Consider the following 27219-nt stretch of genomic DNA (forward strand, 5'->3'; position numbering starts at 1 on the left):
CCTCTGTAGATTGGGCTAAGGCTGGACTTTATGTGATACCAGATCCTTACTTAGCAACTCTTTTTGCTTCCCTATCACATTCCTCTCTCTCCCTTACAGATTTTTTCCAAAGAATGGTCTCACAACAAGCCACATGCACTCAAATCCCTATCTCAGATTCTGCTTTTAGGAATTCTAATCTAAGACTACCTACTTTCATGAAACTAGACAGGAGAGGTGAGATCTTCTCAGTTATTTATAAGACTGATATATTTGATTCATGAGTGAAAAAATGTATTCTCAGTCCAAAACCTTGAAAAGACTTAAAAAAAGAAAAACAATAGAGAAAAGTAAGAAAGCCAAAAGCTTATAATCTGACAATACCAACAAATTTGAAAAATCCTAAAATCAAGAAAAAATACAACATAAATCACCAATATCAGAATAATAGGGAGATTATCACTACAAATCCTACAGACACTAAAAAGATAATAAGATAATACTATGAAAAATGTATACCAAAACTCTGACAACTCAGATAAAATGGGTAAATTTCTTGAAAAATACAATTTACCAAAGTCAACACAGATTAAACAAAATTCTCTTAGTCCTATACCTATTAAAGAAATTAAATATATAGTTAAAAACTTTCCAAAACAGAAAACTCTCAATCCAGATGGTTTCATTATGAATTCTACCAAACAATCATTGGAGAAATAACACTAATCTTATAAAAACTCTTTCTTACAGAAAATAGAGAAGAGGGAAGACTAATCCTAAGCCTAAAACCTCACAAACACATTACAAGAAAAGAAAATTATCTACCAATATCTCTCATGAATACAGACCTAAAAAATTCTTGAAAAATATATTAGTTGAATCCAGCAATATATAACAGGAATAATATACCATGAGCAAGAAAAGTATAGCCCAAGAATGCAAGGTTTGTTTAACACTCAAAAATCAATCAGTATAACCACATTAACAAAATAAAGGAGAAAAAAACCTTTAGATCATCTTCATTAATGCAGAAAAGCATGGGTCAAAATTTATCACCCATTTATAAAAACATGAAGGAACTTTCTCAATTTCATAAAAGCCAGTTATAAAAACCTACAGGTAATATTACACTTAATAAATCATACATTGGATGTTTTCCCCCCTCAAATTGGAAACAAGGAGTGGAAGTCCATCCTCCCAACTTCTATTCAACATTGTAATAAAGGTGCTAGCTACTGCAGTAAGGTAAGAAAAAATAAAAAATAAAGAAGAATAAAGAAATAATAAGAATTGTATTTTTCCTCCTCTCTGTGTGTCCTAACCACCTAGTGCCCAGAGGCAATACACCCTCCCAGCCTGTTTTTCTTCCATTATACCTAATTCTTCAAAGTTATTTCTCTTTGCTTACCTCTTTTGTCATAAAAATATATACTTCTCCCATTGTTTCAGACCCCTAGTCAGAGTTGTCACAGAGGAAAACATCTGAAAAACTATTTCACATGATACGCTCACAATTAAATGTACTACCTCTCCAAAAGATATCTGCATTGAAAAAGCCTGTTTATAAATAATAATAACAAAGGGAACATAACAGAGAAACTATAGGATGGGAATATATTAAACATTTAACATAGTTATTTCATGTAATATGACAGGCTAGGCACCTGGTTTGTCCTTCTTTAAGAAAACAAAAAAAAATTTCTAAATTATATATTTTAAAATATTGAAAATATCAATGAACTATAAGAAAGTAAGGAATTCTCAGATCAGAGACAAAAAGAGGGAGGAAACCCAGAGAAGTAAGTGTAGCATTTTAGCCAGTTATCTTTCTCAAGGCATTGACTAAATTGCATGAATTTGAACTTTGGTGATCATGGACTCACAAGACCCACAGAGCAAGAGACAAAGACCAGGGTTCTCCAAAGGTAGTAGTTTGATAGAAGCTCCTCCCTAACTTAATAAAGCTGAGACATCAAAGTTCTAAACATTCAGTATAAGCATGACCTAGAAATAAACTTACCCCTTTCCTGTCCTTGGGGTCTACAAAGAGAATTGTCTTTGCTCTTAGCATTGAGCAGAGAAGGAAAAATGTCATCAAGGATTTGGAATCACAAGATGGCCCTCACACAGGTTTGTAGCACAAATTCATAGGAACTGTGTGTTACCAAAACCTCAAGCTAAGAATTTAAAGTACAGTGTCCCAGATTTGTAGTGCACCAATATGGCTGGTCAGCATCAAATGTAAATCCAATCTGGCACATCCTACCATAGTCTCAAATTTCAAAGAGTTCCAAGAAGTAAAACTTCAAGTAAAATGAACAGCTCACCAGAAAAAACCGACAAAACACACAAGTAAAAAAGATAGCATGAATGATAAACAGTAGAAACAAATGTTGCCAGGAATATGTTCACATATTTTTCAGTCACAAACTAGAAAATTAAAATGTTTACTATGCGTAAAGAAATAACAGATAAACTTCATGATATGTTCCAGGAATAAAATATAAACATTAAACAATAAAATATTAACATTCATTTATAATAAAAACTCCTAGCTAACTAGTTATAGAAGAGGCTTTTTCAGCCTTATTTAAAAGTAAAACTCAAGAAAACATTACATTTATGGTTAGTTATTAAAATAATTTTCTCTGGGGCACCTGGGTGGCTCAGTCAGTTAAACGTCTGCCTTCAGCTCAGGTCATCATGGTCCCAGGGTCCTGGGATTGAGCCCCATGTTGAGCAGGGAGCCTGCTTCTCCCTCTCACTCTCCCTCTGCTCCCTGTTCATGCTCTCTCGCTCTCAAGTACATAAATAAATAAATCTTTAAAAAAAATGTTTTTCTCTAAGTTTGGGAACAAGACAAGAATGCCTACTTCTGTTTAGCATCATACTGCATGTACTTGTCACTGAAGGGAAAAAAAAGGAACAAAATGTAAGAATAAGGATTGGAAAGGGAGAGAATATTATCATTGTTCTCAAATGATGTTGTAGGTAAAAAATTCAAAATAAGCCACCAATAAAATTTTCCAGCTTTACTGACATATAACCAACAACCAATAAATTTTTAATGAATATGAATTTAGCAAAAGTTTCCAGATACCAACTCAATACACAAAAATTATATTTCTGTATAGCAGCACCATTTACTAAATGTTATCTCTGTGTGTATACAGGCATATATACCACAAACATATTTTTAAAACCAGGAAATAGCTAGGTATTAATTTAACACCAAAACTTTTAAGAAAAAACAGACTAGAAGATTTTATATTGTAAAGGTATCTGTTGTCCAGATGTCAGCCAGGCTGCATTCTCCTCTGGAGGCTTAACTGGGGGAAGGATCTGCTTCCAAGTGTATTGGGGTTATTGGCAGAATTCATTTTCTTAAAGCTTTAAAACTCATGGCAGCTTGCTTCTTCAACACCAGCAGGAGAGAAGAGCTTGCTTAAATATATATATATATATAGACATAGACATAGGTGTGTGTGTGTGTGTGTGTGTGCACCTACACATACATACATAAATATATGGAGAGACACACACACAAAACTATGGGGGGTAATATCCCATTACCTTCGCGTATAACATAACCTAATAAAGAATAAATAAACCACATCCCATGACTTTTGTCAATTCTATTTGTTAGAAACAAGTCATATGTTCTACCTGCATTTAAAGAGAGATTATACAGGGCATACCAGCAGGCACAGAGATCATGGGGGTGGCAATTTAGAATTGTGCTTACTACAATGGTAATTTAGTATTTATTATATGTATAAATCACAATTTATTTATCCAGTCTATCCTTGATGGACATTTAGATGTTTTTTTTCTAATTTTGGGTTGTAATGGTTAAATTTTACTTGGCTGAGCCCAGGTGCCTAGATATTTGTATGTTTCTGTGTGGGTGTTTTCAGATGAGATTTAAATTTAATTTGGTGGACTTGAGTATAACAGAGTACCCTCCAGATCTGATTCAATTCGTTGAAAACCTGAACAAAACAAAAGGCTGAGCTAGAGGTAATTGTGTCAGCAGATTGTCTTCCCACTTCATCTGCAACATTTACTCTTTCTGGTTTGCCAGCAGACTGCCTTTGGACTTGAACTGTAATTCTTTCCTGAGTCTCCACCCTGCTGGCCTCCCCAGCAGATTTGGACTCACCAAGCCTCCACAATGGCCTGAGTCAATTTCTTAAATAAATCTCTTTCTTCTCTCTCTCCACACCTTGTTGGCTCTGTTTCTCAGGAGAAACTTTACTAATATGAGTGCTATTATTAACAATGCTTCCGTGAATGTTCTCCTGTACATATCCTGATGAACATGAGGAAGAGTTACTGGGGTATATATCTAGAAGTGGAATTCCTGGGTTGCAAAGTATGCCTCTATTCATCTTTATGAGGATTTTTCAAAGTATTTTGTGCTCATTAATACTCCCACCAGCACAGCTGAGTTCCCATTAATACAAATGCTCATCAACATATGGTATTGTCTATTTTTAAATTTTTGTCAGCCTGATGGGCATGAAATGGTATTTCATTGCATTTTCTTGATAATTGATTACGTTGAACATGCTTTCATGAGTTTATAGAGCATTTAAGTTTCTTCTTTTGTGAAGTGTTTGGTCAAGGCTCTTGCTCATTTATCTGCTAAATATTTTGTTATTTTCTTACTGATTTGTAGTAGCTCTTATATATTCTAGATACAGATCTTAAATATCTTGTAGTTTGTAGCTTGTCTTTGCATTCTTTTTATCATGTCTTTTGATGATCAGAAGTTCTTAATTTTTTTTAGGTGGGGGAGGGGCAGAAGGGAGAGGGAGAGAGAGAATCCTAAGCAAGCTCCATACCCAGTGCAGAGCTCCACTTAGGGCTCAGTTCCAGAGCCCCAAGATCATGACCTGAGTTGAAATCAAGAGTTGCACCCTTAACCAACTGAGCCACCCAGGCACCCCAGCAGTTTTTCATTCTGTTGTAGTTTACATTTCAACCTTTTCCTATCTGTTTAATTTTTTGTTCTTTGTTTAAGAAATCCTTCTGTATTCTGTTTCCATGAAGATATTTTCCTATATTATCTTTCAAAGGCTTTAACTTTGCCTCTGACTTTTTGGTCTTTATTTTTTCCAGAAATGTATTTTGATTATTGTGTGGGATAGAGAGCCATGTAATATTTTCCCATATGGGTATTTTTATCAAGTATCATTTATTGAAAAATCCATTCTTTCCTGCCATCTGCAATACCTCTTCTGTCATATATCTATTATCTATATATGCCAGTGTCTACTTCTGAACTTTAATTCTGTTCAATTGACCTACTTCTCCATCCAGCATCGATACTATATTATCATTATCTTAAGAACCAATGCTTTATGTCTTGAAATCCATAGGGCAAGTCCCCTAAATTTATTCATCTTCTTTAAGAGTGACTTGGCTATTTTGGGTTCTTTGTATCTCCATATGAATTTTTAGAATATGACTTTGAAGTTCCACTTTTAAAAAATCTACCGAAGGGGCACCTGGGTGGCTTAGTCAGTTAAGCATCTGATTCTTGATTTTGGCTCAGCTCATGATCTCAGTGTTGTGAGATCAAGCCCCGCATTGGGCTCTGTGCTGGGCATGGAGCCTGCTTAAGATTCTCTTCCTCTCCCTTTTCCCCTTTCCCCCCCACCCTCTCTCCCTCTCTTAACTGGGAGATAATAAATTGTGGTGTTTTAAGCCACTATATTTGTGGTAATTTGTTAACAGCATATAAAACTATTGCAACTATATAGAATTAAAAATCAATAAACTAAGCTATATGTATCAATATAGGTGAATCTTCTAAGATTGAACAAAAGAAATAAGTCATAGAGAATACAGACAGTAGGTTCAATTTACATTATGTTTGAAAGCAGATAAAACCCAACCAAAATGTAATTTAGGGAAGCATACATAAAGAGTGAAGTTATAAAGAAAAGCAAAGGAAGAAAATCACAAAAGATGGGAGAGTAGGTTACTTCTGCAAGAGAATACAGGACCCACATGGAACTCTAAGATATTAGCAGTGTTCTATTTCATAACCAGAGCTCATAATATTAAAAATAATTTAATTTATAGAATGTACAAATTACATTCCTATATTTATGGTTAGCCCCCCTACCCCAGCCCTCCAGCTCAATCCCTCTCCTGATGGGGGAGTGATTTGAGGGCAGACAAACTTAAATTCAAATCTTAATTCTGTCACTTCTTTGCTGTATGATCTTAATTTAGAGCTATAAAATCAATATCCAGTCTCCAGACTTTCCAGATGAAAGGGCTATAATAAATAACAGCTGAAAAATCATTACCTAATAATGAAAAAATAAATACAAAATCAACAATTTGAGTTCTAACATATACATAAATACTATGGATATATTTTTAATTAAAAAATGATAGTAATCAACCAGCATTGTAGAGAGACTGGTATTCACATGCTGGTAGCATTGCAAATATATACAGTCTTTCAGAGGAGTAGGTTTAACCCTATTTGAAATGCAAAATGAGATATTAAAGTACTGCCGTCCTTTGATTCAGGATTTCTACTTTGAGAAATTTAAGTTTATTTAAGTAAATAATCTTAAAAAGTCAGAACCAAGCCAATGTGTACAATAGTGTTTGAGGGAAAAGACTTATGACTTATCTTAACTTGAACTTGAAACAACTCAATTTCCTTAATTTTTATGTAAATTACCAAAAGTGGAGCACAATGACAATAAATATAATGTGATAAATATATGCCTTGTGGGGTGCCCAGGTGGCTCAGTCAGTTGGGAGTCTGCCTTCAGCTCAGGTCATGATCCCAGGGTCCTGGGATCCAGCCCCATGTCAGGCTCCCTGCTCAGTGTGGAGCCTGCTTCTCCCTCTCCTTCTCCTCCTCCCCTCTGCTTGCTCTCTCTCCTGCTCTCTCTCTCTCCCTCAAATAAAGGAATAAAATCTTAAAAAATACATTATTAAAAAGTATATACCTTGTGTTGGTATATGGATATATTAAACAACATCAATGAACAACCAGAACTAAACATGTATTCACATGCTGTCTATATGATTAAAAATATCTGCAGAAGCATTGAAAATATCAGAGATAGTTAAAACAATATAAATAATTGTGTTAGGCTTATGGGAATGTTCAATGAAGTGATTATGATTTTTAAAATAAGCGGGTATATATTTAACTGGAGGCATATACTTTTAATGATGGAATTTCAGGAAGTGTTATAGACAGATGGTGAAACTATTTGTACAGGATGTGGGGGTGGGTAGGGGAAAGGGGGACCTAAAATCGCACCACATGGGAAGTTTCTATTATCAGAGGGCTTTCTCTGGATTGTTTAGGCTGTGGAGCCAAAGGGGAGAATCACACAGAAGATTTCTCAAGGGGAAAAAGACTGGAAGAACTATACTTAGAAAAATGTGATTGTAAATTTCTCTTTAGGATGTAAGCTGCTTTCTTTTAGTTTGTGTCTCTCTTTTTTTTTTTCCTAAAGCAATTACAACTTAATGATTTACTTCAATATACAAGAGAGACTTCTGGGGTGAGTCTGAATCCTGTCTGCCTTGGTCTGACTAATTTCTTTCAACACGGAAAGAAGTCTGAAAAGTGTCACAATGAAAGAATATAGTCATGCTCGGAATGGTATCCAATTGCTTTGATGGCAGCAACTTTAAGGTCGTTTTGTTCTGAGTCTTAGTAATTTTACTGAATTGAGTATTTTAGCAAATTAAAACCCAAAAAAATGAAGTGCCATTCCCAACCATAGCCCAGCATAAAAGAAGGCCCAGGAGCAAGAAGGGAGTTTCTCCATGGCTATTCCAGCTTTCAGCTTAGAGCGCAGATTAGAAACAAGGAAGAAGCCTCCTTTATCTTTATTATTATTTTTTTTAAAGGGGCTCCACACCCAGCATGGAGCCCAACACGGGGCTTGATCCCAAGACCCTGAGATCAAGACCTGAGCTGAGATCAAGAGTTGGACGCTTAACCGACTCAGCTACCCAGGTGCCCCAGAAACCTCCTTAATCTTAATCAATAAACTGTAGGTGTTCTGCCTAGAGAGAAAGTGAATGCAGTTAAAAGTGTTATGCGTCCAAGAGCACTGTAATGTCAACAGATCACTTCTCTTATCTCTGTTTCTCCAGTTATAGAATAAAATGAAAAATAACTTCTCTCTACCATCTCCTTGTATCCTTGCCATTCATCCATCTGGAACATATTGTGACCATAGATTAGAGAAATCAATGATTTTTTTTCCAAACATGATATACAGTTCTCCCTGCCACCAAGTGGCTTATTATACTTTAATTGAGACTACCTCTGTTTTTTGCATTGTGATCTGATTTCTACCCACATACTTTTTTAGAGAAGTTTTTAAATCACGAAGAGTGATGAGCAGTGAATGAATTTATAACTGAACTTTCCATAATATTAAAATTGTAAGAAATATAAAAAGATCACATAGACAGTGTTTACCTTTAAGCAGCACATGATTTAAAAAAACAAAACCAAAAACAAAAAAGCTTTTAGTATCACAAGGGCTACGATGTAATCTCCCTAATAAGATCACTTGATAACAAGTTGCTCAACTGTGTGCATGACCTTTCAAACAGAACTCCCTCTTAATGCCGTGAGCTGTCATGCAAGTATTCATAACTTGAGGTTATATTTCATATACATTATTCAAGAAGTCTACATAATACCAACAAAATAATTTTCTAAACCTCCTTATTCTCGTTTCCAGGTATATCTTAATATATTAAGGAAAAAAACAACTGCAATGTCAACAGATCACTTTAGAATCTAAAGTTTAGATAATGTCACAAACTATTCAAAGAAATTAGTAAGTCTTTCCAGCAGCTGTTCCTCCACTTTCCCTGGCAGCATTAGGTGGCAAGGACAAGCAGTAACCAAATCCACTTAGTGCTGGGTGTGACTCTGAAAGAACATTGACAACCTTACTAAAGTAGTTGGGTCTGATGTTCTGAAGAATGATCAAATAGGGGAGTCATGTAACAAGATGCCCATACCATCCTCCCACCAAGCTTCATTTAGTATACAGCTTGAAATTTTATTGGGATAACAGCTTGCAGGAAGGGAGAACAGTTTAGGAGAAAAGTACTAGAGTTGGACAGATCAAGATGCTAACTCTAGGCCCTCTCATGTCAACCCCTCTGAGAACTCATCTGTAACATGAAAGCTACAAACAATACCAATTTCGTAGGGTTATTTGAAGATTAAAAGAATGTAAACAACCTATTTAGCATAAAAATTAAAGCTCAAGAAATGTTAGTTCCTTTGCCCCATTCACCTAGGTCACCTTGGCCTTTCTTATTAAATTTTCAGTTTATTTTCAATTATAGCATTCTTAGAGTCTTTAGAGTCCGGTTAATGAGATGCAGTTGATAACATTGTGTTCTGTGCTGTTAAAGCAAGGACTGAGTATAGTTTCCCTGGTGTTTCTTGGTAATTATCCAGACATTCCACAAGGTCATGGTCTGTGGCATTGTGCAGAGCATACAATAAACAATAGATCAACATTTTTATGTCATCTTGTACAGGTCTTTTTTGCTCGCTACCACTGCTCTCAAACTTTGTGTTGTTAATCTAAAGATAACCTCATTAGAATTTTGTAGATAAAAGCCTCATCACAATAAGGCTGCATAAAATAAATTGAACAAAACCAGACTTTTAGTGCAAACTACGTCATTAGTGAGAGGATTTGGATCAGACAGGTCATCATAGACTCTGATGTGACCAGACCATAATGGTCTTTTGGACCTATTCCATAATGGAGTAGGAAGGCCAGACCTGCTTAACAAAACACTTGGTCCTCCATGCAATGCTCAGTGGGCATCATCTACAAGTTACAAGGCACTTTGAGGACCACTAAATTGACAAACTGGAATAAAGACATTGAAATAGAAACTTTCCTCCCTGCTTCCCTCCCTTCCCTCCTTCTTTCCTATTCCTCTTTCCCTTTTTTCTTTCTTTCCATTTTACTTTTTTACCGGCTACTGACAAAAACACACATTGCACATATGTTACACGCATGTTACAAGATGAACTGTTAGAGATCGAGGAGACTAATATTGCTGCATGTGCAATCAAGACATTCCTCTAGGTTTAGCCAAGAGTTAGAGATCACAACGGAGACAAACTCAAGCACACATTATCACATTCTCTAAAATATGACTGAAATGTGATGAAAAAATAATCAAGTTATTCTATATTATTTGGCTTGCTTTTCTTTTGTTAAAATTAATAATTTTTTATTAACCACCAGATGTTGTATGATCCAGTTTTAATAATATCATTTATTTATCTCTGTTTGTCTAAACTTTCATTCGTATATAGGCATAGAGAGATGTCTGAAATAATATTCATTTAAGGTTAGTAATGGTCATTTTCTGAGTGGTAAGAAGTATTTATTGCTTTATTTGTTGTGCTTTTCTTAATCGCTTGAATTTTTTAAGTGAGTATGTATCTTTTTTAAAAAAATCGAAGTTGTTACTCTTTAATAAAATCATCCAAAACAATGATTTTCTACTTGTCTAGCTTCTGGTTAAAAGTGACAAATAGGAAATGAAAAGTTATACTGTTAAGCCCTTAAGTATTAAGAGAAAAAAAAGTGTAAATAGGTGAACGAACAAAATTTAAGATGCAATGTGTCGAAGCCAAAAATCACTCAAAGCAGGCAAACAAATAAATAAACATTAAGTATAGTGAAATACAAAAACGCTTGATTCTCCTAAGGCCATTTCCTACCCAATTGAAGAATTAAATAAAATGTTTATTTTTAACACTTGGTTATCAGAGATTCTGGGGAGAAAACCAACCTATGAAGGTGGTGGGGAGAAAGAGGGGGTCCCAGGGGACTGAGACTGGTTCTGTAGTCCTTGATGGCATCACAAAAGTTGTCCATATTAGTGCTTTGTCTCAGTGTTTTTGAAGGATCAGCTTACAGCAAAGTAAGAGGGACTGCATGATATGGGAAACCTTTTACTGATCATTAGAGTTGATCTTTGGCCAGAAAATACCAATTTTCTTCCCTGTGGACAGACAGTATCCAGAAATCTCTGACTTCCTAGACTGAGGTCTTGAACTTATAGAAATTGTGGTTCAAAAAGAGCATCACCTGCTGGATGAGTTACTCCAAAGAGCTGTCAGTCACCAAATGGGAAGTACTGTTTGTTACACATTTACATTACAGCTGCCAACAGAGAATAACCCTATCTTCCCATACAGAATATACTCTGTGGTTTAAAAATAATCACGGATCTGTACTTCTGAAACAAATAATGCAATATATGTTAAGAAAAAAAAGAAGATAGCAGGAGGGGAAGAATGAAGGGGAGTAAGTCGGAGGGGGAGATGAACCATGAGAGACGATGGACTCTGAAAAACAAACTGAGGGTTCTAGAGGGGAGGGAGGTGGGGGGATGGGTTAGCCTGGTGATGGGTATTAAAGAGGGCACATTCTGCGTGGAGCACTGGGTGTTATGCACAAACAATGAATCATGGAACACTACATCACAAACTAATGATGTAATGTATGGTGATTAACATAACAATAAAAAATTATTAAAAAAAACAAACAAACTAGATGATACATGACAGGAGGGAAATTCACTTAGATAGCAAATTCACTAACTTAAGGTGTCTATTTACAAATTGGTTGTGAAGCCCAATCATTTAATAAGATTTATGCCTTGATCCCTTGAAAGTGATAGACATTGTACAGTGAACTCAAGATGCATACAAATCAAATGAAAACACCAATGACTTCAATCTAGGCAGACCTATCATTCTTTTAAATGACAAGTGAAATTCAGAGTGTTGGTGGGAATGGGGAGAAATTCAAATTTTCATACATTTCTAATGGAAATATGAATTGGTAAAATCACTTTGGAAATCTGTTTGGCAGTCTCTCCTAAAGTTCAACATACACATACCCTACAACCTAGCCATTCTCCTCCTAGGTATATATTTAATAGAAATGCGTATATATGTGCAGCAAAAGTGAGACATGAAAATGTTTGTAGCAGCATTTTTTTGTAATACCCTCAAAATGTATGACCCAAATGCCAATGAACAGTAGAATGGATACATTATCGTATTGTATAATAGAATAGTGTATAGAAATGAGAATGAACAAATTATAACTGTAAACAACAATGTGAATGAATCTCATAATATAATGTTGATCAGCCAGACACAATGTAGGCCATCTGATAAATTACAAAAACAGGCAGAATTAAACTATGATGTTAGAAGTCAGGGGAGTGGTTACCCTCATGGTTAAAATTATGAAAGGAGCATGAAGGCGTTTCCAGAGGCTGGTGCTGCTTTATTTCTTGCTTTGGGTTCTGGTTAGATGCATGAGTTCAGTCTGTGAAAATTCACTGAACTGCACGCTTATGATATATGTACCTTTCTATTTATCTGTTACACTTCGATAAGTTAAAAAATTAAAATGTATAAATGTTTATTCTTTATGACAGGTTTAAATTGCCTTCACTTATTACTGTGCTTATAGTAATGACCATGTTCAGTATTTGATGTTCAGGCAACATTTGATCTTTAACAAAGGTACGGATTAAAAATTCAAATACATATATGCTTGAAAAATAACTATTTCTTTTTTTTTTAAGGATTTTATTTATTTATTTGACAGAAAGAGACACAGTGGGAGAGGGAACACAAGCAGGGGGAGTGGGGGAGGGAGAAGCAGGCTTCCTGCGGAGCAGGGAGCCTGATGTGGGACTCGATCCCAGGACCCTGGGATCATGACCTGAGCCGAAGGCAGACGCTTCACGACTGAGCCATCCAGGTGCCCCATAACTATTTATTTCTATAAGTGACATGATAAAACAAATAGACAAAACTAAATTGCTTTCTCATTTGTGATAAGCATTCTGGCCTTTCTCATTTCCCACTTCTGGACTGAGCTGATCTCAAGCAAATCTATATGCAGGGGAAAGAGGTGGTGGTAATCTCAAGAATGATCAAGTGTCAATAGTAGCCATAATAATAATAATAATATCAATTATAATAATAGAACTTGAGTAGTAGATATACCATTTACTGAGCATTTTGTTGTAAGATCACATATACACCAAGTATTACAAATGAAACGATGTGGGTAATACAATCATCTCTGTGAGTCAGGCTGAGAAGAGATTTTCATCTGAAATATTAAGATTCATAGAGCTTTCAAATTCAAAGGCCAGGCAGGTAATGCAAATGAATAAGGTAGGCCCGATGAAATACAATGGGGCCTGGTGGTGGGGTCTGGAAAAACTATAGAGCCCCTAACCCCTAACTGAGATCCAGAGTAGGTTCAGATCAGACACATGAGGGACCAGGTAGAAGTTCAAACGATCAGGCCCCACCCCAGATCTACTGAGTCAGAAACTCTGGGGGTGGAGCCCAGTAACCTGAGTTTTAACAAGCTTGATTCTGAGCCACGTTCATGTATGAGAACCACTGATCTAGATGTATCCTAATTCTTTTTTTTTTAACATGTGGGTTTAAAACAAAAAAGAAAGATCTTCTGGCCATATTTGGCCACAGGCTACCAATTTATAACTCCTGATGAGAATCAAATGAATTTGTATGACTATGTCTGTATTTCCTTTTTCTAAGATAGAGAAAGATAGTATGTTGAACCTAAGTTTTATCTTCTCCAGGATTCAGACCTATCTGGGCATGCCTGGAGGCCGGTTGGGATAGGCCTTCTGGAATTCTTTTTATAAGACAAGTTAAGTCGCCTCTAGGAACTAATCCCAGTGGAAGAAAGAACCAAGGTACGGAGGTTGCATGAAGGGCAACAGATGTGGTTGAACATGTCTGAGTACATCATGGTGTCTGTCATTCAGATTGTTGGCAGCCCAGCCTGGTGGAGTCATTCATTCAACAAATAGTTGTCAAGCATCTCCTTAATCTGTACCCGAGCCCAGTGACTCCAGGGTGGCTATAACAGAAGATCTAGCAAAGGCTAAAGGAACTGGTTTTGCTCATCTTCTTAGGACACGAGGAGGGCAACCTGTCCATGGCATGAATACTGGTGCCAGAGCAGTAGTGTGGGCACCTCTTGCATCCTGTGATGTGCTGGAAGTTAGACTTCGGAACTCGGAGCCCTCCTTGCACACATCAGCAGCTGCCAACAGTGGTGGCAATACCTGTGGTGGGCAGTGATGACATGGCTTGGAGGATTGGCAGCGGTTTGTATCAGGCAAGGAGAGGCGTGAACACCATTTGGCAGCTGAGAGAAGTGTTCTTGGAGCACACAGGCACCCCGTGTGCTCTAGATCAGAACACCCTGATCTAGTGGATATAGAGGATGAATCCCACCCCTAGACAGCTAGGGAAATGGGATTTTGTAGTTATGGCTGTTGCTATGTGTAAATTACATGTAGGAAAACACCGAGTCCTTAAGGGAATCTATGACTTTTTGTTTTTCTGTCTTGGCAACATTTAAAGAAACTACATGTTGCTTCTTGTGATAAAGTTAAGGTAATGTGCCTGCAGTGAACACTGTAGACACAAATATCAGATTTTGAACATTTGGTTTCCCTTTTTAAAATAAAAAACAGGAAGATTATTATAGGCTTTGGGACATGAGGTTTAAAAAATCACATCACACATTCCTAATTTTCCCCCCTCTCTCAAAACATCCCTATAAAATGAAACAACATCGCTGATGAGCTGTTCTTTGGCACCAGTGGACAGCTTATTGCAAAGGAAAAAGGATCTTGGAAACAGCCACTCCTTTCCTGCCAGAATTTTGGGAGATTGATGCCCTTTTCTTTCATTTCTGCAATGACTATAGGCTGCAGATTTTCAGTTACTTTCTGAAATCCCAAATTGAAGTCTATTAAAAACATATTTGTTATTCTACACACATACACACATACCCCACAAAGGTTTGGGAGTTTGGAGACCACAAGTATCTGTAAGACCTAAGGAATTTCCCCTGAGTAACCAGAATTTTCAAAAAAAAAGTCAAGCAGTTGCTTCACTGCATTTAACTCAGTGTTTATGATATACCTAATGAGCAAGGCATGTGATATGTCAGTATTCCAACTAGATAGCAATACCGTGCAGATTTTTAATTTTCTAGTAGAGCCATACTTTTTTTTCTTGATTGCTATTTATTTGAAACCAACTTGTTAAGCCCAAGCAAACTAAAAGAGTCACTTTGGTTTTGATACTTCAGTTCTAGCCAACCCAGAGCATCCATAGTAGAATGTTAGGGGGTGGGGGCAGAGATCAGGAGATGTGAGCCCTGACCAGATATGTCACCCTGGACGAGTCAATTTCCGCAATGGGGCTTGGTTTAACTCTTGGTCAAATTAGAGGCAAGCAAATTGGACAGAGTTCTGTGACTAGCACAGAGTTCTGTGGGTAGAGTGCTGCATTCCTTAACCTCTAGATTAAGAGAACTCTCCCTGCAGAATCCAAATGAAGGATCAAATATTTGAAAGAGTTTTGCCTTGAGAAGACTCTCAGGGGCTATTGATATTATAGATTTCTTCTTTATAGAGAGCTGGGGTAATTTTCTGTGTACCTTTGGGTATAAGTGACTGGTATTGTTGCCAGTCAAAGGCTTGTTTCTATATTAACTTTTCAGAATTTAGTTTCCTGGAATACAAATTGCTAACAGGAATATGAAACATTTCTTCAGTTCTGTTTTCATAATGTTTCTTTCCTTTATGCTCCTCCTTCCAACTCATACCTGGCCTCTTCTCTTCCCTTTTTACATGAGTTTATACATGGGTTACCAGATTAATCCCAAGTATGGCCCTTCTCCCCTTACTTTCCTGCTCAAAAACCTGAATAGCTCTCTGTTTACCACAGTATAAACTGTGAGCTCCTCGTGGCATACAAAGTCCTTTCTGTACCATCTGACTCAACCTAGCTTCCCATCCTTGTGGCCCATTACCCCCTTTACCGCAGACTTTGAAGCTTCCTGCTATTTATTTCCATGTCCACAGATGCTCTGGCCCTGTGCCTTTGTCCTGCTGGTTCTTTCTTCCTGTTTCCACCTGTTCCGATTCTACCTACACCTAATGTTTATGGCCAGGATTCTGCTCCCAGCTTTTCTTGGTCTCTCTCAACTGCAGGCAACCTCTTTTATTTCTGAACTCCTGTGGCAACTTATCTGCATCTCTTTCATAACAGTTATCACTTTGTACTCTATATTATAGATATTTATGTTGCTATCTTATCTTCCTCACCATATAATCAGTTTCATGAGGTCAGAGATATCTGTTGCATATTTATACCCCTCAAGGTACCTGGCACATAGTTTTTCCACAGTTCAATGAATAAATAATATCAGAGGTATCATGGAAATTTGAACTTATCCAAACTCCTTCAACCCAATTAGAACCACTCATGGGGAATTTTTTTTAAATTGTGGAATTTCTTCACTTTTTTTATTACCTATGTAGGTATCTATCAATCTTTATCTCTATGTCATAATTTCTCAGCTTATCTCATTTCAGTGAGAAAAATTAGGAAAAAAAGAAAAATGAGGAAGATACAATAAGTAAACTACAGGTGTAGCAAGTAATTAAAATCCACTTCCCTTGCTTCAAGCACTGTGCTGTATAGTCCGCTTTCAGAGGTGGTTTAGGTCCACATGAATTTGTGTACTGTGATGTTCAAATGTTTGATAAAGCTGACACAACTCTATGAGAAAGATCAACACTAACTCGGCAAATGGTACATACAAGCTTTAGTTCAGTGAGGTAAAAAATTCATTTGAAGTACTGCCACATATGGGTCATTGAGAAAAGTCAAGGCCTTGGTTTTTGGGGGGGAGGGGCAAAGAGTAGCCACTCAATGGAAAATCTGCACCTAAGTGGGGGCAGTCAGATGACTGGTCACAAGACAGTGCTCATAATATATACATCTATATACTAAAGTGGTTATGTATATATAAATACACATATCTATAAAATATATAACATATATTAAGCAATTACATAATTTTACATAATGTATATTACATATGTATATATATATAAAAACCACTTTATTCATTTCTATACTTTGGGTGATGTTTGCCAATTTTTAGACAAATTCTGTATCTTTTTTTTAATAATTTTTTATTGTTATGTTAAACACCATACATTACATCATTAGTTTGTGATGTAGTGTTCCATGATTCATTGTTTGTGCATAACACCCGGTGCTCCACGCAGAATGTGCCCTCCTTAATACCCATCACCAGGCTAACCCGTCCCCCCACCCCCCGCCCCTCTAGAACCCTCAGTTTGTTTTTCAGAGTCCATCGTCTCTCATGGTTCGTCTCCCCCTCTGACACACTCCCCTTCATTCTTCCCCTCCTGCTATATTCTTCTTTTTTTTTCTTAACATATATTGCATTATTTGTTTCAGAAGTACAGATCCGTGATTCATCAGTCTTCTACAATTCACAGTGCTCACCATAACACATACCCTCCCCAATGTCTATCACCCAGCCACCCAATCCCTCCTACCCCCCACCACTCCACCAACCCTCAGTTTCTTTCCTGAGATTAAGAATTCCTCATATCAGGGGCGCCTGGGTGGCTCAGTTGGTTAAGCGACTGCCTTCGGCTCAGGTCATGATCCTGGAGTCCCGGGATCGAGTCCCACGTCGGGCTCCCTGCTCAGCGGGGAGTCTGCTTCTCCCTCTGACCCTCTTCCCTCTTGTGCTCTCTATCTCTTATTCTCTCTCTCTCAAATACATAAATAAAATCTTTAAAAAAAAAAAAAAGAATTCCTCATATCAGTGAGGTCATATGATACATGTCTTTCTCTGATTGACTTATTTCGCTCAGCATAACACCCTCCAGTTCCATCCACGTCGTTGCAAATGGCAAGATCTCATTCCTTTTGATGGCTGCATAATATTGCATTGTGTATATATACCACATCTTCTTTATCCATTCATCTGTCGATGGACATCTTGGCTCTTTCCACAGTTTGGCTATTGTGGACATTGCTGCTATAAACATTGGGGTGCACGTACCCCTTCGGATCCCTACATTTGTATCTTTGTGGTAAATACCCAGTAGTGCAATTGCTGAATCATATGGTAGCTCTATTTTCAACTGTTTGAGGAACCGCCATACTGTTTTCCAGAGTGGTTGCACCAGCTTGCATTCCCACCAACAGTGTAGGAGGGATCCCCTTTCTCCACATCCCCACCAACATCTGTCATTTCCTGACTTGTTAATTTTAGCCATTCTGACGGGTGTGAGGTGGTATCTCATTGAGGTTTTGATTTGGATTTCCCTGATGCCGAGCGATGTTGAGCACTTTTTCATGTGTCTGTTGGCCATTTGGATATCTTCTTTGGAAAAATGTCTGTTCATGTCTTCTGCCCATTTCTTGATTGGATTATTTGTTCTTTGGGTGTTGAGTTTGATAAGTTCTTTATAGATTTTGGATACTAGCCCTTTATCTGATGTGTCATTTGCAAATATTTTCTCCCATTCTGTCGGTTGTCTTTTGGTTTTGTGGACTGTTTCTTTTGCTGTGCAAAAGCTTTTTATCTTGATGAGGTCCCAATAGTTCATTTTTGCCCTGGCTTCCCTTGCCTGTGGCGATGTTTCTAGGAAGAAGTTGCTGTGGCTGAGGTCGAAAAGGTTGCTGCCTGTGTTCTCCTTTAGGATTTTGATGGACTCCTGTCTCACGTTTAGGTCTTTCAACCATTTGGAGTCTATTTTTGTGTGTGGTGTAAGGAAATGGTCCAGTTTCATTCTTCTGCATGTGGCTGTCCAATTTTCCCAACACCATTTGTTGAAGAGACTGTCTTTTTTCCATTGGACATTCTTTCCTGCTTTGTCGAAGACGAGTTGACCATAAAGTTGAGGGGCCATTTCTGGGCTCTCTATTCTGTTCCATTGATCTATGTGTCTGTTTTTGTGCCAGTACCATACTGTCTTGATGATGACAGCTTTGTAATAGAGCTGGAAGTCCGGAATTGTGATGCCGCCAGCTTTGCTTTTCTTTTTCAATATTCCTCTGGCTATTCGGGGTCTCTTCTGGTTCCATACAAATTTTAGGATTATTTGTTCCATTTCTTTGAAAAAAGTGGATGGTATTTTGATGGGGATTACGTTGAATGTGTAGATTGCTCTAGGTAGCATTGACATCTTCAAAATGTTTGTTCTTCCAATCCATGAGCATGGAACGTTTTTCCATTTCTTTGTGTCTTCTTCAATTTCTTTCATGAGTATTTTATAGTTTTCTGAGTACAGAGCCTTTGCCTCTTTGGTTAGATTTATTCCTAGGTATCTTATGGTTTTGGGTGCAATTGTAAATGGGATCGACTCCTTGATTTGTCTCTCTTCTGTCTTGTTGTTGGTGTATAGGAATGCCACTGATTTCTGTGCATTGATTTTATATCCTGCTACTTTACTGAATTCCTGTATGAGTTCTAGCAGTTTTGGGGTGGAATCTTTTGGGTTTTCCACATACAGTATCATATCATCTGCAAAGAGTGAGAGTTTGACGTCCTCTTTGCCGATTTGGATGCCTTTGATTTCTTTTTGTTGTCTGATTGCTGTGGCTAGGACTTCTACTACTATGTTGAATAGTAGTGGTGATAGTGGACATCCCTGCCACATTCCTGACCTTAGGGGGAAAGCTCTCAGCTTTTCCCCATTGAGAATGATATTCGCTGTAGGTTTTTCCTAGATGGCTTTTATGATATTGAGGTATGTACCCTCTATCCCTATACTCTGAAGAGTTTTGATCAAGAAGGGATGCTGTACTTTGTCAAATGCTTTTTCTGCATCTATTGAGAGGATCATAAGATTCTTGTTCTTTCTTTTGTTAATGTATTGTATCACGTTGATTGATTTGTGGATGTTGAACCAGCCTTGCAGCCCAGGGATAAATCCCACTTGGTCATGGTGAATAATCCTTTTAATGTACTGTTGGATCCTATTGGCTAGTATTTTGGTGAGAATTTTTGCATCCATGTTCATCAAGGATATTGGTCTGTAATTCTCCTTTTTGATGGGGTCTTTGTCTGGTTTTGGGATCAAGGTAATAGTGGCCTCATAAAATGAGGTTGGAAGTTTTCCTTCCATTTCTATTTTTTGGAACAGTTTCAGGAGAATAGGTATTAATTCTTCTTTAAATGTCTGATAGAATTCCGCTGGGAAGACATCTGGCCCTGGGCTTTTGTTTGTTGGGAGATTTTTGATGACTGCTTCAATTTCCTTAGTGGTTATAGGTGTGTTCAGGTTTTCTATTTCTTCCTGGTTCAGTTTTGGTAGTTGATACAGCTCTAGGAATGCACCCATTTCTTCCAGGTTATCTAATTTGCTGGCATAGAGTTGCTCATAATATGTTCTTATAATTGTTTGTATTTCTTTGGTGTTGGTTGTGATCTCTCCTCTTTCATTCATGATTTTGTTGATTTGGGTCATTTCTCTTTTCTTTTGGATAAGTCTGGCCAGGGGTTTATGAATCTTGTTAATTCTTTCAAAGAACCAGCTCCTAGTTTCGTTGATCTGTTCTACTGTTCTTTTGGTTTCTATTTCATTGATTTCTGCTCTGATCTTTATGATTTCTCTTCTCCTGCTGGGTTTAGGCTTTATTTGCTGTTCTTTCTCCAGCTCCTTTAGGTGTAGGGTTAGGTTGTGTATTTGAGACCTTTCTTGTTTCTTGAGAAAGGCTTGTATTGCTATATACTTTCCTCTCAGGACTGCCTTTGCTGTATCCCAAAGATTCTGAACAGTTGTGTTTTCATTTTCATTGGTTTCCATGAATTTTTCTAATTCTTCTTTAATTTCCTGGTTGACCCATTCATTCTTTAGTAGGATGCTCTTTAGCCTCCATGTATTTGAGTTCTTTCCGACTTTCCTCTTGTGATTGAGTTCTAGTTTCAAAGCATTGTGGTCTGAAAATATGCAGGGAATAATCCCAATCTTTTGGTACCGGTTGAGACCTGATTTGTGACCTAGGATGTGATCAATTCTGGAGAATGTTCCATGGGCACTAGAGAAGAATGTGTATTCCGTTGCTTTGGGATGGAATGTTCTGAATATGTCTGTAAAGTCCACTTGGTCCAGTGTGTCATTTAAAGTCTTTATTTCCTTGTTGATCTTTTGCTTAGATGATCTGTCCATTTCAGTCAGGGGGGTGTTAAAGTCCCCCACTATTATTGTATTGTTGTCAATGTGTTTCTTTGCTTTTGTTATTAATTGCCTTATATAATTGGCTGCTCCCATGTTAGGGGCATAGATATTTACAATTGTTAGATCTTCTTGTTGGATAGACCCTTTAAGTAGGATATAGTGTCCTTCTTCATCTCTTATTACAGTCTTTGTTTTAAAATCTAATTTGTCTGATATAAGGATTGCCACCCCAGCTTTCTTTTGGTGTCCATTAGCATGGTAAATGGTTTTCCACCCCTTCACTTTCAATCTAGGGGTGTCTTTGGGTCTAAAATGTGTCTCTTGCAGACAGCATATTGATGGGTCTTGTTTTTTAATCCAATCTGATAGCCTGTGTCTTTTGATTGGGGCATTTAGCCCATTTGCATTCAGGGTAACTATTGAAAGGTATGAATTTAGTGCCATTGTATTACCTGTAAGGTGACTGTTACTGTATATTGTCTGTGTTCCTTTCTGATTTATGCTGCTTTTAGGCTCTCTTTTTGCTTAGAGGACCTCTTTCAATATTTCTTGTAGGGCTGGTTTTGTGTTTGCAAATTCCTTTAGTTTTTGTTTGTCCTGGAAGCTTTTTATCTCTCCTTCTATTTTCAATGATAGCCTAGTTGGATATAGTATTCTTGGCTGCATATTTTTCTCGTTTAGTGCTCCGAAGATATCATGCCAGTCCTTTCTGGCCTGCCAGGTCTCTGTGGATAGGTCTGTTGCCAATCTAATGTTTCTACCATTGTAGGTTACATATCTCTTCTCCTGAGCTGCTTTCAGGATTTTCTCTTTGTCTCTGAGACTCATAGGTTTTACTATTAGATGTCGGGGTGTTGACCTATTTTTATTGATTTTGAGAGGGGTTCTCTGTGCCTCCTGGATTTTGATGCCTGTTTCCTTCCCCACATTAGGGAAGTTCTCTGCTATTATTTGCTCCAATATACCTTCTGCCCCTCTCTCTCTTCTTCTTCTGGGATCCCAATTATTCTAATGTTGTTAAGTCTTATCGTATCGCTTATCTCTCGAATTCTGCCCTCGTGATCCTGTAGTTGTTTATCTCTCTTTTTCTCAGCCTCTTTATTTTCCATCATTTGGTCTTCTATATCGCTGATTCTTTCTTTTGCCTCATTTATCCTAGCAGTTAGTGTCCCCATTTTTGATTGCACCTCATTAATAGCCTTTTTAATTTCGACTTGGTTAGATTTTAGTTCTTTTATTTCTCCAGAAAGCGTTTCTCTAATAACTTCCACACTTTTTTCAAGCCCAGCTAGTATCTTTAAAGTCATGATTCTGAACTCTAGGTCCGACATCGTACTAATGTCAGTATTGAGTAGGTCCCTGGCAGACGGTACTACCTCTTGTTCTTTTTGCTGAGGTGATTTTTTTCGTCTTGTCATTTTGTCCAGAGGAGAACAGATGAATGAGAGAACAGAATGCTAACAGGTTAACAACGTCTCCAACAAATATACTCTGTACAAATCAGAAAAGACCTGAAACCAGGGGACAAGAAAGGGAAAGAAAGAAGAGAAAAAAAAAGGAAAAAGAAAAAGATAAAAACAAACAAAAACAGAACAAAACAAAAAAAAACAGAATATGATCAAATATGATCAGGCTAGTGCATAGATCAGTGCCACACACTAGCTTTTGGGCATATTTTGGTCTGTTAGAAGAAAGTGCCTGCTAAAATTTTAAAGGAAGAAAGACTTATATATGTACAAAATAAGGGTTGATACAATGAAGGGATGGAAGATGACTGTAAAGATGAAAATTATAAAAGATTTTATAAAAGGAATTGATAAGATAAAAAGTTGTTTTTAAAAAGAAAGAAGAAGATTTAAAAAGAAAAAGAAAAAAGAAAAAAAAGGAAAAAAAAGGGAGAGAATGTGATCAGGCAGGAGAATAGAACAAAGCCATACACTAGTGATTTAGGGTATATTTTGATCTGTTAGAAGAAATTGTATCAAAATTTTAAAGAGGGAACAACTTATTTATAAATGCCAAAAATAAGGGTAACTACTATGAAGGGATAAAAGTATGACTCTAAAAATGAAAAATAAAAAATGTTTTTTTAAAAAAGGGATTGATAAGATGTTTGAAAAAGGGAAAAAGAAAAATTAAAAAAAAAACAGTTAAAAAAATTAACTTTGAAAAACTAATGAATTATGGTAAAAAAGCCATGAATTCTATGTGCAGTATTCCCCTAGCGCTGGAGTTCTCCCATTCTCCTTGATCGGTAAACTTGGTCTTGGCTTGCTGGCTGTTCCTGCTGATCTTCTGGGGGAGGGGCCTGTTGCCGTGGTTCCTGAATGTCTTTGCCAGAGGCGGAATTGCCCCACCCTTGTGAGTCCGGGCTAAGCAAGCTGCTCCAGTTTGCTCTCAGGAGCTTTTGTTCCCTGCAAGCTCTTGGTACAGCTTTGGAGTACCAGGGTGAAAATGGTGGCCTCCCAACCTCCGCCGGGAGGAGCTGAGAACTCGGGGCCCCGCTCCTCAGTGTGCCCCCAGAGAAAAGCAGTCACTCCCGTCTCCCCGGTCTCCGGCTGCACTGCGTGCTCACCCGGCCTGTGACCGAGCGTTTCTATGTCTGGCACCCAACCCCGTGTGGAGTCTCCAAACCCAGCAGATCCCTGCGGTGCGCTTCCACACCGCTCCTCCCAGGGGAGGAAGGGGAGTCTCCCCGGCTCTGCCGCTTGTTGGGTCCCTGCAGGAGGAGCAGTAGCCCGACTGGGCTGCGGATCACAGTTTATGGCAACCCCGAGCTGAGAGCCCGCGCCTTGGCTCCGTCTCTGCAGCGGGCTTCCCCGCTCCGATACCTGGGAGCACGGCCACACTCAGGCACCCCCGGTCTTTCTGTGACCCCGAGGGTCCTGAGACCACACTGTCCCGTGAGGGTTCCACCCCTGCTTAGCCACTGGAGCGACGTCCCTCAGAGGAGCCGACTTCTAAAAGTTCCAATTTTGTGCTCCGCGGCTCTATCACTTGCCAGAAGCGGCCGCCGGAGGCCCCCTCCCCCGCCGTCTATCCTCCCAAATATCGCCTCGGATTCACTTCTCCGCACGTCCTACCTTCCAGGAAGTGGTCGCTTCTCTGTTCAGAGTGTTGTTACTATTCTTATCTTCGATCTCCTGTTGAGTTCATAGGTGTTCAGAATGGTTTGATCCCTATTCAGCTGAATTCCTGAGACCAGACGAAATCCAGGTCTCCTACTCCTCCGCCATCTTGCTCCGCCCCCGACAAATTCTGTATCTTGAAATTAATCTTAAGACTTCCACATCACTGGGGTGCCTGGGTGGCTCAGATGGTTAAGCATCTGCCCTCGGCTCAGGTCATGATCCCGGGGTCCTGGGATCGAGTCCCGCATTGGGCTCCCTGCTCCTTGGGAGCCTGCTTCTCCCTCTGCCTCTCTCTCTCTCTCTGTCTTTCATGAATAAATAAATTTTTAAAAAAATCTTTAAAAAAAAAAAAGACTTCCACATCACCTACTTGAAATACATCTATTTGAATGTAAAATTAATTACCAAATATCAACAAACTTGAAAAAATTAAAGGAAAGAAAAATAATAATTGGAAATGTCCATCCATTGATGAATAGTTAAAATGCGGTACACTGATACAAAGGAATACTATTCAGTCATAAGTAGGACTGATACCTGCTACAACATGGATGAACCTTGAAAACTTATGTTTAGTGAAAGAAGCCAGACACCAAAGCCATCTATTGTATGGTTCCATTTGTATGGAGTTTCCAGAACAGGAAAATGCCTGGAGGTGGGTTATTGGCTGCCTGCAGCTGGAGGGCAGGGAAATAAGGGTGACTGCTGATGGATAGGGGGTTTCTTCTGGAGCTGATGAAAATGTTTGGAAGTAGAGAGCAGTGATGGTTACCCAATTTTGTGAATATACTAAAAGCCACTAAACTACATTTTTAAAAGGGCTGAACATTATGGTATGTGAATTATCTCAATTTTATAAAAATACCAATCGAAGATTGCACAACAAAGAGGTTTTCCAGAGGTTTATCTAGCCACAGAGTGGAGAGATGGTAGTCATTGAGAGACACAGTCTTCAGCACACTTGCTGTCTCAGTGGTCACTGGGTTTTATGGTAACTGAGCAAGAGCTCTGCTAAATGCTTCTTCCCTCCTTGTCTGGGCTGAATATGAAAGCACACAGCTGCTACCTTACAGTGAAATAAAACCTTTCATTTGTATATTGGCTTATAATTGTTCAAGCACATTTACCCTCATTAACTCAATTCTCATGTTTTATTTCTAAACATATTTACACCTATTTATAACTGTTCATCCATCACGAAAGCAAGAACATTCCGTCTCTTCTAAATGCTGTGGAGTTCTCTGCCAACTCTATTTGCTTCAATGTATTTTACCCATATATGTCCAATTCTTCTGACTTTTTACATAGCCGTAGTTCCTCATGTTTCTGCTTTGAGTCTTTATTTTCAAGATAGTGATTTGTTCCTCATCTTTCTCCTTCCTCTGAATAAGACCCATATGTTTTTCCTTTAAAACTATAATTCATCTCTTCCTCTTCCCTACTCTTGGCTGAGTGACTCCAAAAATATTTAGTTATGGCCCAAGTAATGGTAGTTGCTGCCCTTATCCTGAGTATTTTTATTGTAGAACCACTGTTTGTTAAGACATTTTGTAAGTTATCTGTTTTATATTATATTTAATATAAGCCATATTTATTATATTTATTCTTTTATTTCCTGTAGGCCCTGAAAGATTATTTTCATACCTGGGTTTTGTTATTTATTCTTTTATAAGTGTACATCTCCTTTAAGAGGCCTTTGATAATTTCCTATCATACTTTTTAGATCCTCAACCCCCACATTCCTCCTTATGTCCCACTTTTATTTTGCTAGCATCCATACTTGTTAATCTTGCTTATTTTTTATATATTTTAAATGCTCTTTTTTTTTTCTAAATGATGCCATTATAGCTGTAAATTGCCTAACAACAGTTTCTTTTCACATCTCCCCCTGCCCCCCAGGTTTCCTGGATTTGGCCTGCACTTTCTTGTGACAGGATCTATACACCATAAAGACAAAAACATAAAGCCTTAATTAGCTCCTTTTTTTCCTCATTTTTACCTGGAGAGTGGAGATGCAGTTCTCAGGCCCCTGTAAATCTTCACCTATTTCCACAGTTTACCTGGCACTTTTCTGCACTTCATAGTCTTAAAGGAAAAACCATCACTGGTCCATGCACAAGACTCTTCTTTAAACAGAGCAAGTGGTCTTCCTATGACCTTCCTTTGGTATCTTAACCCTTCTCTCTCTAGTCCCTTTTCTTTCACTTACCTATACCCTTTGATTACATGTCTAAATTCGTCATTAGACTACAAGCTTGTTTGAAGACAAAAGCTAGATTGTATTCATTTTTGCTACCTCCCACATCCTAATGCAGCAGCAGTAACAGCACAGCCAAAAAGGTTGTAGCAGCAATGCTCTGGGGCTGTGAGCTAAACAAGAAGTAGACTTGGACTTTCAAACCCCAGAAAGAAGCGAAGCAGGACTGTGAGCTGTTGCTTAGTATGATTTGCTTGGGGGAGAAAGCCAAAGAGGAAATGAACGTCATGGGTATTCTGCCCCCAGCAAGCCCAGAGGACAAGAAGATGTAGCCCATCACCATGACCCCACTTCAGGCCTCTGTCCCATCCACGGTCATCATAATGGGTTGTGAGCTTTCTCCTCCAGTCGCTTTCCAGCTCCAGGGTGGCTCTGGTCCTGTGTTCTTGAGTGGCCAGGAATGTTAGAACATTTCAGATCTATCCTAGGAATTGGAGAAGGAGAAGGAGGAGAAAGAAGATGATGTAGATACGTTCCTGGAGGAGGAGGCCCCTGTCCAGCAAGTCAAGAGGCTGGTGCCCCAGAAGCAGACAAGCATTGCTAAGAAAAGAAGAAGTGGAAAAAGCAGAGAAGCAGTGAGATTCAGTCATAAAGACAACAGCCCTGTGAGACAGGTCAAACCCACACTCAGACCTAAAAAGCCAGGATCCAAGAAATGAGGAGCCAGGAAGGCCTGCAGCCACAGTAACATAACCG

General features: G+C 38.2%; 1 long non-coding RNA gene and 1 pseudogene across 1 annotated transcript in view; both read left to right on the forward strand.

Moving 5' to 3' along the window:
• LOC148163542 (uncharacterized) overlaps positions 1-27219 on the forward strand; it is a 243962-nt gene that overhangs the window by 88498 nt on the left and 128245 nt on the right. The window lies entirely within an intron of this gene.
• LOC114202634 (nucleoplasmin-2 pseudogene) lies at positions 15315-27182 on the forward strand (annotated as a pseudogene).

The sequence above is a fragment of the Eumetopias jubatus genome, unplaced genomic scaffold, assembly GCF_037043125.1.
Source record: "Eumetopias jubatus isolate StellerSeaLion01/CBP00866 unplaced genomic scaffold, mEumJub1_p1.0 scaffold_9, whole genome shotgun sequence".
NCBI lineage: Eukaryota > Metazoa > Chordata > Mammalia > Carnivora > Otariidae > Eumetopias > Eumetopias jubatus.